The 20,089-nt window shown below is 45.4% G+C and overlaps 1 protein-coding gene across 6 annotated transcripts in view; it reads left to right on the forward strand.

Moving 5' to 3' along the window:
• The window catches only part of LOC138852422 (zinc finger protein 84-like), a 75,895-nt gene that overhangs the window by 27,978 nt on the left and 27,828 nt on the right, over positions 1–20,089 (forward strand). The gene's annotated exons all lie outside the window — the stretch shown is intronic.

The following is a 20,089-nucleotide window of genomic DNA, read 5'->3' on the forward strand; positions in this document are numbered from 1 at the left end:
CCCATCCAAACATACAGTTGGAACATTTCATATTATCACAGCAAAATGGGTGAGAATTACTATGGATATGAAGAAAGAGATCATTGCTAAGGGGTTGGAGGTTAGTGGGGAGGATGTGGAAGTGTTGGTGGAGGATGACAATGATGAACTAACCACTGATGAGCTGCAAGATCATCTTCAACAGCAAGAGGCCAGACCTGTGGAAACTGCTCCGGAGGAGGGGATAGAGACATTGAGGAAGTTGCCTACTTCAAAGATTAAGAAAACGTGTGCAATGTGGCTTAAAGTGCAAACCTTTTTTGATGAAAATCACCCTGACACAGCTACTGCAAGCCGTGTTGGCAACCTGTACACTGACAATGTTATGGCCCATTTTAGGAAAGTCTTACTGGAACAGCAGGTATGTTGTGCGACAGAGGTCCAGTGACTCTCAAGCTGGTCCTAGTGGCATTAAAAGAAGAAGGGAAGTAACCCCGGAAAAGGACTTGACACCTCAAGTCCTAATGGAAGGGGATTCCCCTTCTGAACACTAACACAATCCACACACTCCCCTCCTCCCATCCCATCAATCATCACCAGATCTTCAATAAAGGTAAGTGTCTTGTAATTGTACATGTCTTCTTCAGTTTCTGTGTATTAAAATTAATATTTCATGTGGTAAAATTTTTTTTTTCAATACTTTGCGGTGTCAGGAACGGATTAATTTGATTTCCATTATTTCTTATGGGGAAAATTAACTTGTCTAACGATAATTTCGACTAATGATGAGCTCTCAGGAACGGATTAATATCATTGGTCGAGGGTCCACTGTATTTTGTATGTCGTTATCATGTCCCCCTATCTCTCCTGTCCTCCAGTGTCGTCAGGTCGATTTCCCTTAACCTCTCCTTGTAGGACATACCCCTTAGCTCTGACTAGTCTTGTTGCAAACCGTTGCACTTCTAGTTTATGTGCTTGGCTAGGTGTGGGTTCCAAACTGGTGCCGCATACTCCAATATGGGCCTAACATACACGGTGTACAGGGTCCTGAAGGATTCCTTATTAAGATGTCGGAATGCTGTTCTGAGGTTTGCTAGGAGCTCATATGCTGCAGCAGTTATTTGGTTGATGTGCGCTTCAGGAGATGTGCCTGGTGTTATACTCACCCCAAGATCTTTTTCCTTGAGTGAGGTTTATGTGTGTGTGTGTGTGTGTGTGTGTGTGTGTGTGTGTGTGTGTGTGTGTGTGTGTGTACTCACCTATTTGTGGTTGCAGGGGTCGAGTCATTGCTCCTGGCCCCGCCTCTTCACTGATTGCTACTAGGTCCTCTCTCACCCTGCCCCATGAGCTTTATCATACCTCACCTTAAAACTATGTATGGTTCCCGCCTCCACTACGTCACTTTCTAGGCTATTCCACGGCCTGACTACTCTATGATTGAAGAAATACTTCCTAACATCCCTTTGATTCATCTGAGTCTTCAACTTCCAATTGTGACCTCTTGTGTCTGTGTCCCTTCTCTGGAACATCCCGTCTTTGTCCACCTTGTCTATTCAGCGCAGTATTTTATATGTTGTTATCATGTCTCCCCTGACCCTCCTGTCCTCCAGTGTCGTCAGGCCGATTTCCCTCAACCTTTCTTCGTAGGACAATCCCCGCAGCTCTGGGACTAGTCTTGTTGCTAACCTTTGCACTTTCTCTAATTTCTTGACGTGCTTGACTAGGTGTGGATTCCAAACTGGTGCTGCATACTCCAGTATGAGCCTGACGTAAATGGTATACAGAGTCTTGAATGAATCCTTACGTAGGTATCGGAACGCTATCTGTAGGTTTGCCAGGCACCCGTATGCTGCAGCAGTTATCTGATTGATGTGCACCTCAGGAGATATACTCGGTGTTATACTCACCCCCAGATCTTTTTCCTTGAGTGAGGTTTGCAGTCTTTGGCCATATAAAATATATTGTGTCTGTGGTCTTCTTTGCCCTTCCCCAATCTTCATGACTTTGCATTTGGCAGGGTTAAACTCAAGGAGCCAGTTGCTGGACCACGCTTCCAGCCTGTCTAGGTCTCTTTGTAGTCCTGCCTGATCCTCATCTGATTTGATTCTTCTCATTAACTCAACATCATCTGCAAACAAGGACACTTCTGAGTCTATCCCTTCCGTTATGTCGTTCACATATACCAAGAACAACACAGGTCCTAGGACTGACCCCTGTGGAACCCCGCTTGTCACAAGCTCCCACTCTGACACCTCATCACGTACCATAACTCGTTGTTGCCTCCCTGTCAGGTATTCTCTGATCCATTGCAGTGCCTTTCCTGTTATGTGTGCCTGATCCTCTAGCGTTTGCAGTAACCTCTTGTGAGGAACTGTGTCGAAGGCCTTCTTGCAGTCCAAAAAATGCAGTCGATCCACCCCTCTCTCTCTTGTCTTACTTCTGTCACCTTGTCATAAAACTCTAGTAGGTTTGTGACACAGGATTTTCCTTCCCTGAAACCGTGCTGGTTGTCAATTATACACTTGTTTCTTTCCAGGTGCTCCACCACTCTCCTGATGATCTCCATGACCTTGCATACTATACACGTTAGTGATACAGGTCTGTAGTTTAGTGCCTCATGTCTGTCTCCCTTTTTAAAAATTGGGACTACATTTACCATCTTCCATACCTCAGGGAGTTGCCCACTTTCAAATGATGTGTTGAAGATCTTTGTTAATGGCACGCACAATATCTCTGCTCCCTCTTTAAGGACCCACGGAGAGATGTTGCCTGGTCCCACCGCCTTTGAGGTGTCAAGTTCACATAGCAGCTTCTTCACTTCCTCCTTGGTTATATGTACCTCATCCAGCACTTGCTGGTGTACCCCCCTGTTCTGATTTCCTGGAGTCCTATTGGTTTCCACTGTAAATACTTCTTTAAATCTTGTGTTGAGCTCCTGACATACCTCTCGATCGTTTCTTGTGAATTCCCCATCACCCTTCCTCAGTCTGATTACCTGGTCCTTGACTGTTGTTGTCCTCCTGATGTAGCTGTACAACAGCTTTGGGTCAGTCTTGACTTTCGATGCTATGTCATTTTCATATTGTCGCTGAGCCTCCCTTCTTATCTGTGCATATTCGTTTCTGGCTCCTCGGCTAATCTCTTTATTTTCCTGAGTTCTCTGTCTTCTGTACCTTTTCCATTCTCTAGTACACCTAGTTTTTGCCTCCCTACACCTTTGGGTGAACCAAGGACTCGTTCTGTTCTTCCCATTATTTCTGTTTCCCTTGGGAACAAACCTCTCCTCTGCCTCCTTGCATTTTGTTGCCACATAGTCCATCATTTTTTGTACTGGTTTTCCTGTCAGTTCCCTCTCCCACTGAATGTTTTGAAGGAAGTTCCTCATGCCTGAATAGTTCCCCCTTTTGTAGTTTGGTTTTCCCACCCTATTCCTGCTACTCTCTCCACTTGGAGCTCAACTATGTAGTTGAAGCACAGAACCACATGATCACTAGCTCCCAGGGGGCTTTCATACAAGATATCCTCGATGTCCGAACTACTCAAGGTGAATACAAGGTCCAGTCTTGCTGGTTCATCTTCTCCTCTCTCTCTGGTAGTGTCTCTAACATGTTGATGCATGAGGTTTTCCAGTACCACATCCATCATCTTGGCTCTCCATGTTTCGGGACCCCCATGGGGCTCCAGGTTTTCCCAGTCAATCTCCTTGTGATTGAAATCACCCATAACTAGTAACTTTGCTCCCCCTATGTGTGCTTTCCTGGCCACCTCGGCTAGTGTGTCGACCATTGCTCTGTTGCTCTCATCATATTCTTCTCATGGCCTCCTGCAGTTCTGTGGTGGGTTGTACATTACTGCAATTATCACCTTATGTCCCTCAGACTGGATTGTTCCTACTAAGTAGTCCCTTTCACCCGTGCCATCCATTCCTTCCATTTTCTCAAAACCCCACTGGTTTTTAATGAGCAGTGCAACTTCTCCTCCCCCTCTCCTCCCTCTGTCTTTCCTGAGGATTTGATATCCGGGTGGAAAGTTTGAATCTGTTATTATTCTTGTGACTTTTGTTTCTGTGAGTGCTATTATGTCTGGGGATGTCTCCTTGATTCTTTCGTGCCACTCCTCATACTTGTTATTCCATCTGCATTTGTATACCACACCTTCAACTTCTTTTCTAAGACTGTGGTCTAGGAGGTGTATTGGGGTTGGGGAAGTGGGAGACCTGATAAGGAACTATGGGTGGTTGCTGTGGGGGTGGAGTTTGTAATGTAGTGGGTGGGGGCATTGGATGTGGCATGGGTGTTTTGGTTTAGAGTGTTTGGCTGCGCTGGGGTTGACCTGGTTGGGAGGCTTCTATAGGAAGCTGTGAGGGAGGTTGTATTTGATCTTCTTCCTGTGTCTGGGATCTCCTGTCTGTCTTCTCCATCCTCTCTCTTTCCTTCTTTCGCCTTTGTACCATCTCTCTCAGTTTCTGCCTTTCTTCTTGTGTTCTGTCGCGGTCGAGATACACCTTTCTGTATGCTGGCATGTCCCTTAATCGTGCTTTCTCCTGCAGGATCCTGTTACGAGTCAATTCTGCCTTGAAGGTCACTTTCACTGGCCGGGTTCTTTTTTTTACAAACCCCCCTATTCTCCGAAAATTTTCCAGCTGGGTCATGTCGTCTTCTCCTATTACTTTCATGATGCTTTCAATTGCTTTTTTCCCCCTTGTTTTCTTGCTTCATATGTTTCCCCTTCAACTTCCTGGAGCCCATACACAAAGACTGACCTCACCCTTTCATTCTCCCACTGCATATCCCTGTGTATCCCCTCATTCAATTTGATTTCCTCCATTGCAGCTTTTCTTTCTTCAGTTTCACTAGCTAATGTACTTGGGCTCAGTGGCCTGTCATTTTCCCTTCTTGGCTTTCCCTGGGCTCTGCTGTGGTCTGTTAGGGCCTCCACATATAGCTTAGCTCTTTCATTTACTACAGTCTCCACTGATAGAGCTTCTACATGCAGTTTTGCTCCTTCTTTCCCTACAGTCCCCTTATTTGTGACTGAGGTAGCAGTCTCTGTTGTCAATCCCAAAATGTTCTTTAGTTCTTTAGGCTGTTTCAGATTTTTCAGTTCCTCTTCTAAACTCTGTACCCTGGCCTCAGCTGCTTTGACTTGCACCTCCCACTTCCCATTACTATCCTCTCTTCCATTCTCATGCTAAGTTCTTCTAGTTTCCTTTCCCATTCATGTTCCCTTTTTATGAGCTCTGCTGCCCAATCTTCCTTTGCAGCTTCCTTCTCCTGTCCTTTGGTTTTTCTTGTTGCTCTCTGGCAACCCATTTTTGTTTTATCCTGATTGCCTCAGAGTGGGAAACCTATGTAATTCTATGTGTTAGGTTAGTAGTGTGTATGTCAGAGTGTGGGGGGGGGAGATAGAGGAGGAACTGTGGCTATGTGGGAGAGGGGTGGGGAGGGGGAGTAGGAAGAAGGGAGAAGCAAGTGGGTGAGTGGGAGGGGTAGAGGGGAAGGAGGGAGAGGTGGGGAGGGGGAGGGTGAAAGAGGGAGGGAAGGGATCAGGGGAAGGAGTGAGATGTCGGTGGGGAGGGAGGGAGTGTATGTGTGTGTGTGTGTGTGGGAGGGTGTGGGGGTGTGTTGTGTGTGTGTGTTGTGTGTGTGTGTGTGTTGTGTGTGTGTTGTGTGTGTGTGTTGTGTGTGTGTGTGTGTTGTGTGTGTGTTGTGTGTGTGTGTTGTGTGTGTGTGTTGTGTATGTGTTGTGTGTGTACTCACCTATTTGTGGTTGCAGGGGTCGAGTCTTAGTGTGTGTGTGTGTGTGTGTGTGTATGTGTACTCACCTATTTGTACTCACCTATTTGTGGTTGCAGGGGTCGAGTCCTAGCTCCTGGCCCCGCCTCTTCACCGGTTGCTACTAGGCCCTCTCTCTCCCCGCTCCATGAGCTTTATCAAACCTCGTCTTAAAACTGTGTATGGTTCCTGCCTCCACTACGTCATTTTCTAGGCTATTCCACTGCCTTACAACTCTATGACTGAAGAAATACTTCCTACTATCTCTCTGACTCATTTGTGTCTTCAACTTCCAATTGTGGCCTCTTGTTTCTGTGTCCCCTCCCTGGAACATCCTGTCCTTGTCCACCTTGTCTATTCCACGCAGTATTTTATATGTCGTTATCATGTCTCCCCTGACCCTCCTGTCCTCCAGTGTCGTCAGGCCGATTTCCCTTAATCTTTCTTCATTGGACATTCCCCTTAGCTCTGGAACTAACCTTGTCGCAAACCTTTGTACTTTCTCTAGTTTCTTGACGTGCTTTATCAAGTGCGGGTTCCAAACAGGTGCTGCATACTCCAGTATGGGCCTGACATACACGGTGTACAGTGTCTTGAATGATTCCTTACTAAGGTATCGGAATGCTGTTCTCAGGTTTGCCAGGCGCCCATATGCTGCAGCAGTTATCTGATTGATGTGTGCTTCCGGAGACATGCTCGGTGTTATACTCACCCCAAGATCTTTCTCCTTGAGTGAGGTTTGCAGTCTTTGGCCGCCTAGCCTATACTCTGTCTGTGGTCTTCTGTGCCCTTCCCCTATCTTCATGACTTTGCATTTGGCAGGATTAAATTCGAGAAGCCATTTGCTGGACCAGGTGTCCAGTCTGTCCAGGTCTCTTTGAAGTCCTGCCTGGTCCTCATCAGATTTAATTCTCCTCATTAACTTCACATCATCTGCAAACAGGGACACTTCTGAGTCTAACCCTTCCGTCATGTCGTTCACATATACCAAAAATAGCACTGGTCCTAGGACCGACCCCTGTGGGACCCCGCTCGTCACAGGTGCCCACTGTGATACATCATTACGTACCATGACTCGTTGTTGCCTCCCTGTCAGGTATTCTCTGATCCATTGCAGTGCCCTTCCTGTTATATGCGCCTGATGCTCTAGCTTCTGCACTAATCTCTTGTGAGGAACTGTGTCAAAGGCCTTCTTGCAGTCCAAGAAGATGCAATCAACCCACCCCTCTCTCTCTTGTCTTACTTCTGTTATTTTATCATAAAACTCCAGAAGGTTTGTGACACAGGATTTGCCTTCCGTGAATCCGTGCTGGTTGGCATTTATACTCCTGTTCCGTTCCAGGTGCTCCACCACTCTCCTCCTGATAATCTTCTCCATAATTTTGCATACTATACACGTCAATGACACAAGTCTATAGTTTAGTGCCTCTTTTCTGTCTCCTTTTTTGAAAATGGGAACTACATTTGTCGTCTTCCATACCTCAGGTAGTTGCCCAGTTTCCAGGGATGTGTTGAAGATTGTGGTAAGTGGCACGCACAACATATCTGCTCCCTCTCTAAGGACCCACAGAGAGATGTTGTCCGGTCCCATTGCCTTTGAGGTATCGATGTCCCTTAGCAGTTTCTTCACCTCCTCCTCATCTGTATGTATGTCGTCCAACACTTGTTGGTGTATTCCTTGCTGGTGTCCCCATCTGGTCTGTCCCCCCAGAGTCCTTCCTGTCTCTACTGTAAATACTTCCTTAAATCTCGTGTTGAGCTCCTCACATACCTCTTGATCATTTCTTGTGAGTTCTCCACCTTCTTTCCTCAGCCTTATCACCTGGTCCTTGACTGTTGTCTTCCTCCTAATGTGGCTATACAGCAGTTTCGGGTCAGATTTGACTTTCGATGCTATGTCGTTTTCATACTGTCGCTGGGCCTCCCTCCTTATCTGCGCATACTCGTTTCTGGCTCTTCTACTAATCTCCTTGTTTTCCTGGGTCCTATGCCTCCTGTACCTTTTCCATTCTCTGTTGCACTTAGTTTTTGCCTCCCTACACCTTCGGGTAAACCAAGGACTCGTTTTGGTCTTCCTATTATTTCTGTTTCCCTTGGGAACAAAACTTTCCTCTGCCTCCTTGCACTTTGTTGCCACATATTCCATCATCTCGTTTACTGATTTTCCTACCATTTCTCTGTCCCACTGAACCTCCTGCAGGAAGTTTCTCATACCTGTGTAGTCCCCCCTTTTATAGTTTGGCCTGTCCCCTTCAGTTCCTGTTACCTTCTCCACTTGTAACTCTACTATATAGTCAAAACTCAGAACCACATGATCGCTAGCTCCAAGGGGCCTCTCGTAAGTGATGTCCTCAATGTCTGAACTGCTCAGGGTGAACACAAGATCCAGTCTTGCTGGCTCATCCTCCCCTCTCTCTCTGGTTGTGTCCCTGACATGTTGATGCATGAGGTTTTCAAGTACCACATCCATCATCTTGGCTCTCCATGTTTCGGGACCCCCATGTGGTTCTAGGTTTTCCCAGTCGATCTCCCTGTGGTTGAAATCGCCCATTACCAGTAACTTTGCTCTGCTCGAGTGAGCTCTTCTTGCCACCTCAGCCAGTGTGTCCACCATCACCCTGTTGTTTTCTTCGTACTCCTCTCTTGGCCTCCTGCAGTTCTGTGGTGGGTTATACATCACTCCAATGACTACTTTATGTTCTCCGGACTGAATTGTACCTACAATGTAGTCTCTTTCTCCAATCATGTCCATGCCTTCCATTTCCTCAAATCCCCATTGGTGTTTTATGAGCAGTGCAACCCCTCCTCCCCCTCTACTCCTTCTATCTTTCCTCAGGATCTGATATCCTGTTGGGAAGATTGTGTCTGTTATTGTCTCAGCGAGTTTTGTTTCTGTGACTGCTATGATGTCTGGGGATTTTTCACTGATTCTTTCATTCCATTCCTCATGTTTATTCGTTATTCCATCCGCGTTTGTGTACCAAACCTTTAGTTTCTTTTCTCTCATTGTGGTCATGCAAGAATATTGGGGTTGGGGGAGCGAGAGCCTTGGTGGGGGCCTATATGGGGCTGTGGTGTAGGTGGGGTTTGTGTTGATGGGGGTGGGGTCAGAATGCCCATAAGGGACATCTGTTGGGGTGAGGTTTGTGATATGGGGGTTGGTGGCAGAGGGAACAGTGAGTGGGTTGTAGTATAGGTTGCTCAGTTGCGTTGGGAATGTCGCGGGTGGAGTCTTTTGGTGGGAGATTCTGTGGGGTGTGTTTGCCCTTCCTCCTGTGTCTGGGTCCTGCTCATTTTCATTGCTTCTCGTTCCTCCTTGCGTCTCTGTACCCTCTCTTTCAGTGTAGTCCTTTCTTCTTGTGTTCTGTCGTGGTCGAGGTATACTCTCTGGTACCCCTCTTTGTCCCTCAGTCTTGCTTTCTCTTGCAGAATCCTGGTTCGAACTGATTCTTCCTTGAAAGTTACTCTGACAGGCCGTATCCTTCCACTCGCAAACCACCCAATTCTCTGAAAATTTGTCACCTGGGTCATATTGCCCTCCCCTATTGTTTTCATGATGCCTTCAATCATTTTTTTCTCCTCCTGTTTTATTTCTTCAAAGTTGGCCCCCTTGGCTTCTTGGAGCCCGTACACAAAAACTGACCTCGCCCTTTCCTCCTCCCACTGAGTCTCCATCTGCTTCCTCTGAGGCATTTTATATCCTTCCATTGACATGTTCTTGCCTTCAGTCCCTGTCATATCTGAAACTTCTATTCTCAGTGAACTGTCTTTCCTGACCAGCTGTCCCTTGCTACTGCAGTTGGCTGTTAGAATCTCTGCATATAACAAACCTTCATTGTCTTCGGACCTGTCGTTTGATCTTAGTGTGCTCATCGTCTTTTCCCTGGCCCCACGTGGGTCTGATAGGGCCTTCGTGTACGGCATGTCTCCGTTGTTGCTTACCATCCCCTTGTCTGCGCCTGACTTTGAATTTCCTTCATTGTCTTCGGACCTGTCGTTTGATCTTAGTGTGCTCATCGTCTTTTCCCTGGCCCCACGTGGGTCTGATAGGGCCTTCGTGTACGGCATGTCTCCGTTGTTGCTTACCATCCCCTTGTCTGCGCCTGACTTTGAATTTCCTGATGTCACATCTGAATTGTCATTTGTCTCTCTATTCTGTTTCAGGCTTTGCAGTTTCTCTTCTAAGCACTGTATCCTAGCTTCTGCTGCTAAGACCTGTACTTCCCACTTCCTGCACTCTTCAGCTATCTGCTCCTCCATTTTCTTACCAAGCTCTACTATCTTCCTTCCCCACTCTTCCTCCCTTTTTTGGAGCTCTAACTCCCAGTCTTTCCTCCCTGGTTCGTCTACCAGATCTCTGGTTTTCCGTCCTCTAAGGCCACCCATTTTTTTTTTTTTTTTTTTTTTTTCTTATCTTTTTTATTACCACAGACAGAAGGCTAGAGGACGGAGGGGGTGTGGTGGGGAGAAAGGGTAGAAAGAGGGGGAGAGAGAGGAGAGAGAAAGGGTGGAAAGAGGGAGAGAGAGGAGAGAGTATGGGGGTGAGGGATAAGACCAAGGGGGAGAGAGAGAAATGTGAGGGGGGAGAGAAAGGGTAGAGAGAGGGAGAAAGAGAGGGAGAGGGAGAGAAAGAGAGAGGGAGAAAGGAGGGCGAGGGAAAAGGCTATGAGAGAGAGAAATGGAGAGATGGAGAGAGAAGCCTATAGAGAGAGAGGAGGGTGAGAGATTGGGTTATGGGAGTGAGGGAGAGAGAGAGGGAGAGAGAGAGGAAGAGAGAGAGGGAGAGAGAGAGGGAGAGAGAGAGGGAGAGAGAGAGGGAGAGAGAGAGGGAGAGAGAGGGAGAGAGAGAGGGAGAGGAAGAGGGAGAGATAGAGGGAGAGAGAGAGGAAGAGGGATAGGGGGAGAGAGAGAGGGAGAGAGAGAGGGAGGGAGAGAGGGAGAGAGAGAGGGAGAGAGAGATGGAGAGAGGGAGAGAGAGAGGGAGAGTGAGGGAGAGAAGGAGGGAGAGAGAGAGGGAGAGAGAGAGGGAGAGTGGGAGAGAGAGAGAGAGGGGAGAGAGAGAGGAGAGAGAGAGAGAGTGGGAGAGAGAGAGAGAGAGGGAGAGAGAGAGGGAGAGAGGGAGAGAGAGAGGGAGAGAGGGAGAGAGAGAGAGAGGGAGAGAGAGAGGGAGAGAGAGAGAGGGAGAGAGAGAGGGAGAGAGAGAGAGGGAGAGAGAGAGAGGGAGAGAGAGAGAGAGGGAGAGAGAGAGAGAGAGAGAGAGAGAGAGAGAGAGAGAGTGAGTAGGGGGAGGGAAAAAGGCTATGAGAGAAACGCGAGGGAGGAAAAGGTAGGAGGGAGTGAGGGTCTGTGGGGGAGGCGGTCAAATTCCAAGGATCAGCTGTGTGTACTCACCTAGTTGTGGTTTCAGGGGTCGAGACCCAGCTCCTGGCCCCCAGTGTGTATGTGTGTGCGCGCGTGTGTGTGTGTGAGCACGTCAGTTGTTTATATGTCCCAGAAATACAATTCACTTCTGTGTACCCGTAATACTAATGAGATACCATTAACACTGAGAGTAGTTCTAATAATTATAATACTAGCGTGTGTTAACAAGTCATTCTTTCACCCAGTTATGTACTACCTTTTACTACATGTGTACCCAATACTTGCTTCTCAGATTGTACTGTCTTTGTGTCCTAAAACATTATCTCTCGAAACTGTTGTCAGGGCTGTAGTCCCATTAGCCACGACTTAATCCTCCTGCCTAATCCTTGCTCCTACAAATTTTATCTTCCTACTACTGCTAGGTGTTGTGTGTATGATAATCCCTCTGGAGCAGGGTTTAGATAGCGAGCCACCAGTGACCGCAGGGCCGGCTCTACCACTCAAACTTCCCGCCAACCACAAAACAGGTGATTTGTACGTTACAACTCAGAGGGGACGTCCATCCAGATGCCTGATGTACGATGCTCGCTGTACGATGCTCGCTGTACGATGACTCGTGCACCTCGCCCTTCCGCCGCTGACTTCTTCGGCTATTCTTTTCTCATTGCCCTTTTGAGTCCTCATTTACCACACTTATCACTTGTATACTGCTACTTTTATAATTTACACTTCACTTTTGGTAAGTACACTACTTATTTGTGATGACACCCAACCTGTTATGGCGGCGCTACTCCCTCAGGCCTACTGCTGCCACCACCTCTGCTTATATATATTTATGTATATGTATGTATATATATATATATATATATATATATATATATATATATATATCCCCTTTCTGGCTAGCTTGTTCACGCTGTGTGCTACATCACATTTTGTCGTTACCACCCTCTCTTAATTCTATTTGGTCTTTTCTCTTTAGTCACTCGCTTTGTACTTTGTATATGTGTAACAATGTGGCAACAGGTGCCAACTAGGCCTCAACGAACTGGCACTTTGAAATTTTGTTGTATAATTTCAGGCTTTCTCTCGCCTTTACTTTATTTATTTTTGCTAATACATTGGTTATCACTTGTAGGGTTGTTCACTGACGTTGTCACTAACACTGGTTGCTTCTAACTGCTGAAACACGCCCTAAAAGCACTAAGATCCTCGGAGCCTGGCGCTTGTGACCCACTACACTCACTGTGTGTGTAATTATGTGTGGAATTAAGTGTGTGTGTGTGTGTGTGTGTACGTGTGGGGCAGTGTAGAGATCAATGACCAACAAGTCATTTGGTTGCCTGGGGCTTTATATGTGTCTGTGTGTGCTAGGCAATGGTGTGGGGCAGTAGTGTCCATGTTTTACATCTGCGTATTGCCACAAAGGTTTACAATATATCATCGTTTTGCAATTACATCTTATACGTGCACACACACACACACACACACACACACACACACACACACACACACACACACACACACACACACACACACACACACACACACAGTGCGTACAGTGAACCCCCGACTTACGAAGGCCTCATCTTACGATAAAATCGACTTACAAAAGCATTTCAGTGTAAAAAATTTCCCTCTACGTACGAACAAAAACTCGACTTACATCATTCGTCCCGAACGTGTCTACACGTCTCTCTGGCCTCAGCATGCCTTAGCTGCCCTGCCTTCAGTTAGTGTGCCAATGTTTACAAGCCAGTGCGGTCGTTCCCACATATACATTCGGTACATTTTGTATTCCAGTGTTTTTAGTGCTTGTAACTGCTAAATAAGCCACCATGGGCCCAAAGAAAGCTTCTAGTGCCAACCCTGTGGTAAAAGGGTGAAAATTACTATAGAAATGAAGAAAGAGATAATCAAAAAATATGAGAGTGGAGTGTGTGTCTCCAAGCTGGCCAGGTTGTACAACAAACCCCAATCAACTATCGCTGCTATCTTGGCCAACAAAATGGCAATCAGGGAAGCTGTTGTTGCAAAAGGTGCAAGTATCTTTTCGAAACACAGATTGCAAGTACTCGAAGATGTTGAGAGACTGTTATTGGTGTGGGTGAACGAAAAACAGATATTAGGAGTTAGCATCTCTCAAGCGATCGTATGTGAAAAGGCAAGTCAGTTGCATGATGATTTAATTAAAGAAAATGCCTGCAGCTAGTGGTGATGTGAGTGAATTTAGGGCCAGCAAAGGTTGGTTTGAGAGATTTAAGAATTGTAGTGGCATACACATTGTGATAAAGCATGGTGAGGCTGCCAGTTCGGACAAAAAAGCGGCTGAAAAATATGTGCAGGAATTCCGGGGTTACATAGAGGCTGAAAAATTGCAACCCCAACAAGTGTTTAATTGTGATGAAACAGGCCTGTTTTGGAAGAAAATGCCAAACAGGATCTACATTACACAGGAGGAAAAAGCACTCCCAGGACACAAGCCTATGAAGGACAGGGTTACTTCAATGTTGTGTAGTAATGTTAGTGGGGATTGCAGAGTGAAGCCTCCACTTGTGTGTCATTCTGAAACTCCCAGAGTGTTCAGGAAAAATAGTGTCATCAAGGCTAATTTGTGTGTGATGTGGAGGGCAAACAGTAAGGCATGGGTCACTAGGGACATTTTCTATGACTGGTTTTACCACGTGTTTACCCCCCCCTGTGAAAAATTACCTCCTGGAAAATAAATTAGACCTTAAGTGCCTCCTGGTATTAGACAATGCTCCTGCTCATCCTTCAGACTTGCGAGAGCGAATTTTGGGGGAGTTGAGTTTTTATCAAAGTGAAATTCTTGCCTCCTAATATTGACAACGTTTCACCAACACAGTGGGCTTTATCAAGTCAGAAACAAATCTACCTGGGTGAAACATACGAGAGTATTTATAGGATGAGAATGTCAGGTGGAGAAAGCTGCATGTGACAACCTTCCGAGTAGAGTGATAAAGTCTAAAAACTTGCTAAACACCACTCTAAACTTTTGGGCATGATCATTCCAGCACATCTCAAACACTTGGGTTATCTTCTCAATCACATTCGCAACATCAACATTAGGAACAAGAAACTCTCCAGCCTTGACATAACTTCCCTATTCACGAAAGTACCTATAAATGTACCTGTAAATGAGGGTGTGTACATGCGCCAAATAAATGTTACGTACTCTTTGCATGCCACACCCTCACCCCGAGAAGACTCAGGATTAGGCTCCCACCTCCCAGTGGTTACTGTGCTGCCATGGCACAAAATAATGGGGCCACCTTTCCTCTCAACCATCCAACTCTTAGATAGAGCTCAGCTTTTCACGTGACAAAAAGCCAAACCCTAAACTCAGAGCGAGACAGCAGACAGTCGGGCTAGCTTAGGTCCAAGACACAGGCGGACGGTAGCCCACATCCCCTCACTAAAAAAAAAAACCCACACCAGGGGATAAAAAAAAAAAGCTTGGAAGGGGTTATCACAAGTAACCTAACACATCCTAACCTAATATATAATTATTATAAATAATATTGTTAGACTCTAGATAAAAAGTCTGCCAACATATTTTCTTTGCCGGCAATATGTACAATTCTCAGAAAATAGGGTTGCATTCTTAGCGTCCATCTCATGAGCCTTGTGTTGTGGTTCTTCATGGTTTGGAGATATACTAGAGGATTGTGATCACTGTAGACAGTGACCACCTGTGAAGTTTGTCCCACGTATACATCAAAGTGCTCCAAAGCCAGTACCAGCACGAGGGCTTATTTTTCAATGGTAGAGTAAGCGCTCTGATGAGGCTGGAACATGGCCGAGAAGAAGGCAACTCCTTGGCCCCGTTTTGCAACAGTACTGCCCCAACCCCAGACTCACAAGCATCAACCTGTAATGAGAAAGGTTTGGAGAAGTCTGGAAACAAAAGAATGGGTGCAGTACATAATAATCTTTTTGCTTTGTCAAAAGCATCCTGAGCAACTGAAGTCCAAATAAAGGGAACTTTGTGACTGATAAGAGAGGTAAGAGGGGCTACAATATCTGAGAAATTCTTACAGAATCTTCTGTAAAATCCTATCATGCCTAGGAAATGTTGAAGAGATTTCCTATCATGTGGAACTGGATAATCTTTAATGGCAAGAACTTTAGCAAGTTTAGGAGCAACTTTACCACTATCTACTTCATGGCCTAGAAAAGTAACAGTTGCCTGGCCAAAGGAAGACTAAGATAAATTAACAGTTAAATGGGAACTGAAAGGTCTCAAAAAGAGCCTTAAGTCTAAATAGGTGTTGATCTCAAGTATCAGACACCACAACAATATCATCCAGGTACGCTGCCGTGCCTTCAAGTCCTTTAATAGCCTGATGGATAAGTTTTTGGAATGAAGAGGGGGAGTTTTCCATTCCCCACTGCATTGGAGGCAGCCAGGTTGGCTGATGCCTTTGAAACTAACCGCTCCTTGTCCGAGCGGTCCCGTCTCTCTTTTCAACAGCCTGGCATAAGCAGAGATCGTCAACCTTGGAGAATGAAGTGCCAGCCGGAGGGAGAACATCTACGTCAGCCAACTAAGTCCCCTGGTGAGCCACGCTTCTCAACTTATGGTCCACCTGGTGAGAGACAAACTACTCAACATGGTGCATCTCGACAAGAGTATCCAGAGAGACACCAGCCAGAGTGACACCAGTTGCAACGTCAGCAGGGAGTTAAAGGCAAACCTGTCGTCTGCTACATGTGTAACCAAGTAGGTCACATCCGTCCCAACTTCCCCCACAAACCCCAACCCATTGGGAAAATCTCTAATATCCCTAGTAACATGTCCCCGAGAGAAGTAGAAAAAGGGATGGCCCCTTATTATTGTAAGAGTTTTATTTCCCTTCAGGAAAACTCCGAAACAACTTAAGTCAAAACCTTTAGAGATACTGGAGCATATTGCTCACTTATAAGAGAGGTAATATTACCCCTTTCAAAGAACACTTCCTTGAATTCCTCTGTTTTATTGGAAGCATTTGGAGGAGCTATATATTCTGTCCCTTTGCATAAAATTTATGTACAGTGCAAATATTACACTGGATACTTGACTGTGGGTGTATCCGAAGGATTCCCCATGAAAGATGCCATGTTATTACTGGGTAATAACATTACCACTGCTAGTGTATGTCCTGAACCCATAATGATTAATTCTTCTCCGGTGGTGGCCATAACTCAGGCAACATCCCAAGGGTTGTCTAGCGAGAATGTTGACCTATCCTTGGATGACTCCGATCTCGGAATAGCCGCGTTGTTTTACGAGGAAAACCAGCCTGGGCCTCGTAGATCAAGTGAACAAACCCCGATCAAGCCTTTCTATTCCAAGGTTGCAGGATTGCCAGATATCTCTGCTTCCATGCCCGAGGGACTGTCCTTCCGGGAGGAACAACGAAAGGACCATTCTTTAAATTTCGCTTCTCAGGCAGCTATGGGTAAATCCTCTTTGGATGATCCGGTCAATTATGAACTTAAAAATGACTATTTGATCTGCACTGAAACTGGTAAGAAGATAGAGGCCTGGCAATTGTCTTACAGGTTAGTACAGTGGTCCCTTGTTTTTCGTAGTTAATCCGTTCCTGGAGTTGCTACTATTAACGAAATCTATGATTTGCAAATCAATTTTCCCTATAAGAAATAATGTAAATACAATTAATCCGTTCCTGACACCGAGAAGTATTAAAACAAAAAAATTTTTTACATGAAATATACATGTACGTAGTACATAAACAATACAATGGGAAATGATGAATGAAACATTAACAGCATAACACTTACCTTTATTGGAGATTCTTCTTAGTGTATGGGAGACTAGAGGAGGAGAGAGATTGGATTGTTTATGGTTTGGAAGGGGAATCCCCTTCCATCAACTCCTCGGGTACCAATTGCTTTTCTGGGGTTGCTTCTCTTCTCTGTCTCTTAATGCCACTAGGACCACTTTGAGAGTCACTGGAGTCCTGTCTCGCAAAATAACTGTGGAGAGAGCTCTGTTTCTGGCGTCTCTCTAGCATTTCCCTAAAATGGCCCAAGACTTTGTCACTGTACATGTTGCCAACATGGCTTGCAACAACCTTGTCAGGGTGATGTTTCTCCATAAAGCTTTCCATCTTACCCCACATGGCAAAAATCTCTTTAATTTCTGAAGAAGGCACCTTCTTCCATCTCTCTTCCTCCTCCTCTGCAGCAAGATTCTGAGCTGCGATGTGTTGCTGTTCCTGCTGAAGCTCTTGCAGCTCCTCAGTGGTGAGCTCTTCATTGTGGTCTTCCACCAGTTCTTCCACATCCTCCAAACTCACATCCAACCCCATGGAACTCCCCAGTGCCACAATTGATTTAACAACAGACATAGGCTCATCAGGGTCAGTCCCAAACCCTTCAAAATACCTCTTGTCGACACAATCTGGCCACAGTTTTCTCCAAGCAAAGTTCAAAGTCCTGGTAGTTACTCCCTCCCAAGCCATACCTGTAAGGGTTATGCAATGGAGGATGCTGAAGTGTTCTCTCCATAATTCCCTTAGGGTCAAGTGAGTGTCTGTGGTCACAGTCAAGCACCTGTGAAACATTGCTTTGGTGTAGAGTTTTTTAAAGTTTGCAGTGACCTGCTGGTCCATGGGCTGGAGGAGAGGAGTGGTATTCAAGGGCAAGAACTTTACTGTGATGAACCCAAACTCCTCGAAAATTAGGTCATCGAAGTTTGGAGGATGAGCAGGTGCATCGTCCATTACTAGCAGGCACTTGAGATCCAATTTCTTTTCCAGGAGGTAATTCTTCACACTAGGGCCAAACACTTCATTGAACCACTCGATGAAAATTTCCCTCGTGACCCATGCCTTACTATTAGATTTCCAAAACACACACAATTTACTCTTCATAACATTGTTTTTCCTGAACACTCTGGGATTTTCAGAATGGTACACTAGTAATGGCTTCACTTTGAAATCCCCACTAGAATTAGCACAGAACATAAGCGCCAGCCTGTCTTTCATAGGCTTGTGTCCTGGCATTGCCTTTTCCTCCTGTGTAATGAAGGTCCTCTTTGGCATTTTCTTCCAAAAGAGGCCTGTTTCGTCACAGTTGAACACTTGTTCAGGTTCAGTTCTTCAGCCTCTATGTACTCCTTGAATTCATGCACATATTTTTCAGCCGCCTTGTGGTCCGAACTGGCAGCCTCATCATTCCTTACCACACTGTGTATGCCAGTGCGGTTCTTAAATCTCTCAAACCAACCTTTGCTGGCCTTAAATTCACTCACATCACCAATATTTATTTACCAGATCATTGTGCAACTGCCTAGCCTTTTCACAAACAATCGAAGTCATAAGAGTATCTCCTGCTAATTGTTTCTCATTTATCCACACCAATAATAACTTTTCAACCTCTTCGAGTACTGGTGATCTCATTTTTGACAGCATAGTTACCCCCTTTGCAACAACAGCATCCTTGATTTCCTTTTTCTTGGCCACTATGGAACATATGGTTGTGTAGGGTTTCTTATACATCCTGGCCAGTTTGGCCACACTTGTGCCACTTTCATATTGTTCAATGATGTTTTTCTTAAATTCAGTCGTATTTCTCACCTTCTTTACCACAGACTTGGCACTAGGACCTTTCTTTGGAGCCATGGAAATGAGTGGAATATTATGAAATATTTCATGGGAGCACGTGAGGGGACCTTCGCTCACTGGTAAACAATGCCAGACTGGCTGCCGTCCCGGCTCACACCGTGGGTACGCGTCCCGGACGAACTACTACTTGCGAGTCAACCTATGAAAAGCGAGCCCATGTTTATACGAAAATATCCCTATGATTTCCTAAATCTATGATTCCCGAGAACTACGAAAAGCGAGGGACCACTGTAGTTCCAACAAAGTTTAGACCTCAAATATTGAATATAGCTCATAATACTTCATTAGGAGGTCACTGTACTAAAACCTTATATAGAATCACAAAAGAATTTTATTGGCCAAAATTAAAGCAGGATGTGAAGAATCATATCCGGTGTTGCCGAGAATGTCATCAAGTAGGGAAACCTGGACATTCCATTAAACCTGCACCTCTCCAACCTATACCTACTGATGGAGAATCTTTTGCAGATTTAATTATAGATTGTGTAGGTCCACTACCTAGGTCAAAGTCGGGAAATCAGTATTTATTTACCATTATGGATAAGAGTAACTAGATATCCTGAAGCAATTCCCATGCGGAGTATTAATACTAAAGCTATTCTCAAAGCTTTAACAAGATTTATTTCTTGTTTTGGCATTCCTAAAACTATTCAAATTGATCAAGGTACTAACTTCACTGCCAAAGCATTTAGGGAAGCATTAACTAGGTTAGGGATAATCCACAACTTATCCACTGCCTGGTCTCAGACCGGGCCGCGGGGGCGTTGACCCCCGGAACTCTCTCCAGGTAAACTCCAGGTATCATCCTCAGTCCCAAGGCCCCTTGGAAAGATTCCATCAGACATTAAAAACCATGAGAATTTTTTGCATGCGTTTTCCTACAGACTGGGGTGAATCATTACCTTTGTTGCTGTTCTCAGTATGATAAACGGTGCAAGAGTCTACTGGGTATAGTCCATTTGAGCTGATCTTTGGGCCCAATGTACGAGGTCCTCTTCGGGCGCTCAAAGAAGGATGGATGGGAGAAGACGTTAGCTCAACACTCTACAACCCTTCTTCAAGGTTGCAGGTGGCACATCAGTTAGCCAAGGCTAACGTTAAGGCGGCTCAAAATAAGATGAAACAGAGGTATGGCAGAAATGCACAATTCCGCTCCTTCCATCCAGGAGACAAGGTGTTGGTGCAGGAACCTATACCTGGCCACACCTTGAAAGCTAGATTTATGGGACCTATGCAAATTGTAAGTAAATTATCTGATGTAAATTATGTGGTAGCTCCCCTTGATAAGACCTCAAAAACTAAAACTTACCACATTAATCAATT

The sequence above is a fragment of the Cherax quadricarinatus genome, chromosome 8, assembly GCF_038502225.1.
Source record: "Cherax quadricarinatus isolate ZL_2023a chromosome 8, ASM3850222v1, whole genome shotgun sequence".
Taxonomy (NCBI): domain Eukaryota; kingdom Metazoa; phylum Arthropoda; class Malacostraca; order Decapoda; family Parastacidae; genus Cherax; species Cherax quadricarinatus.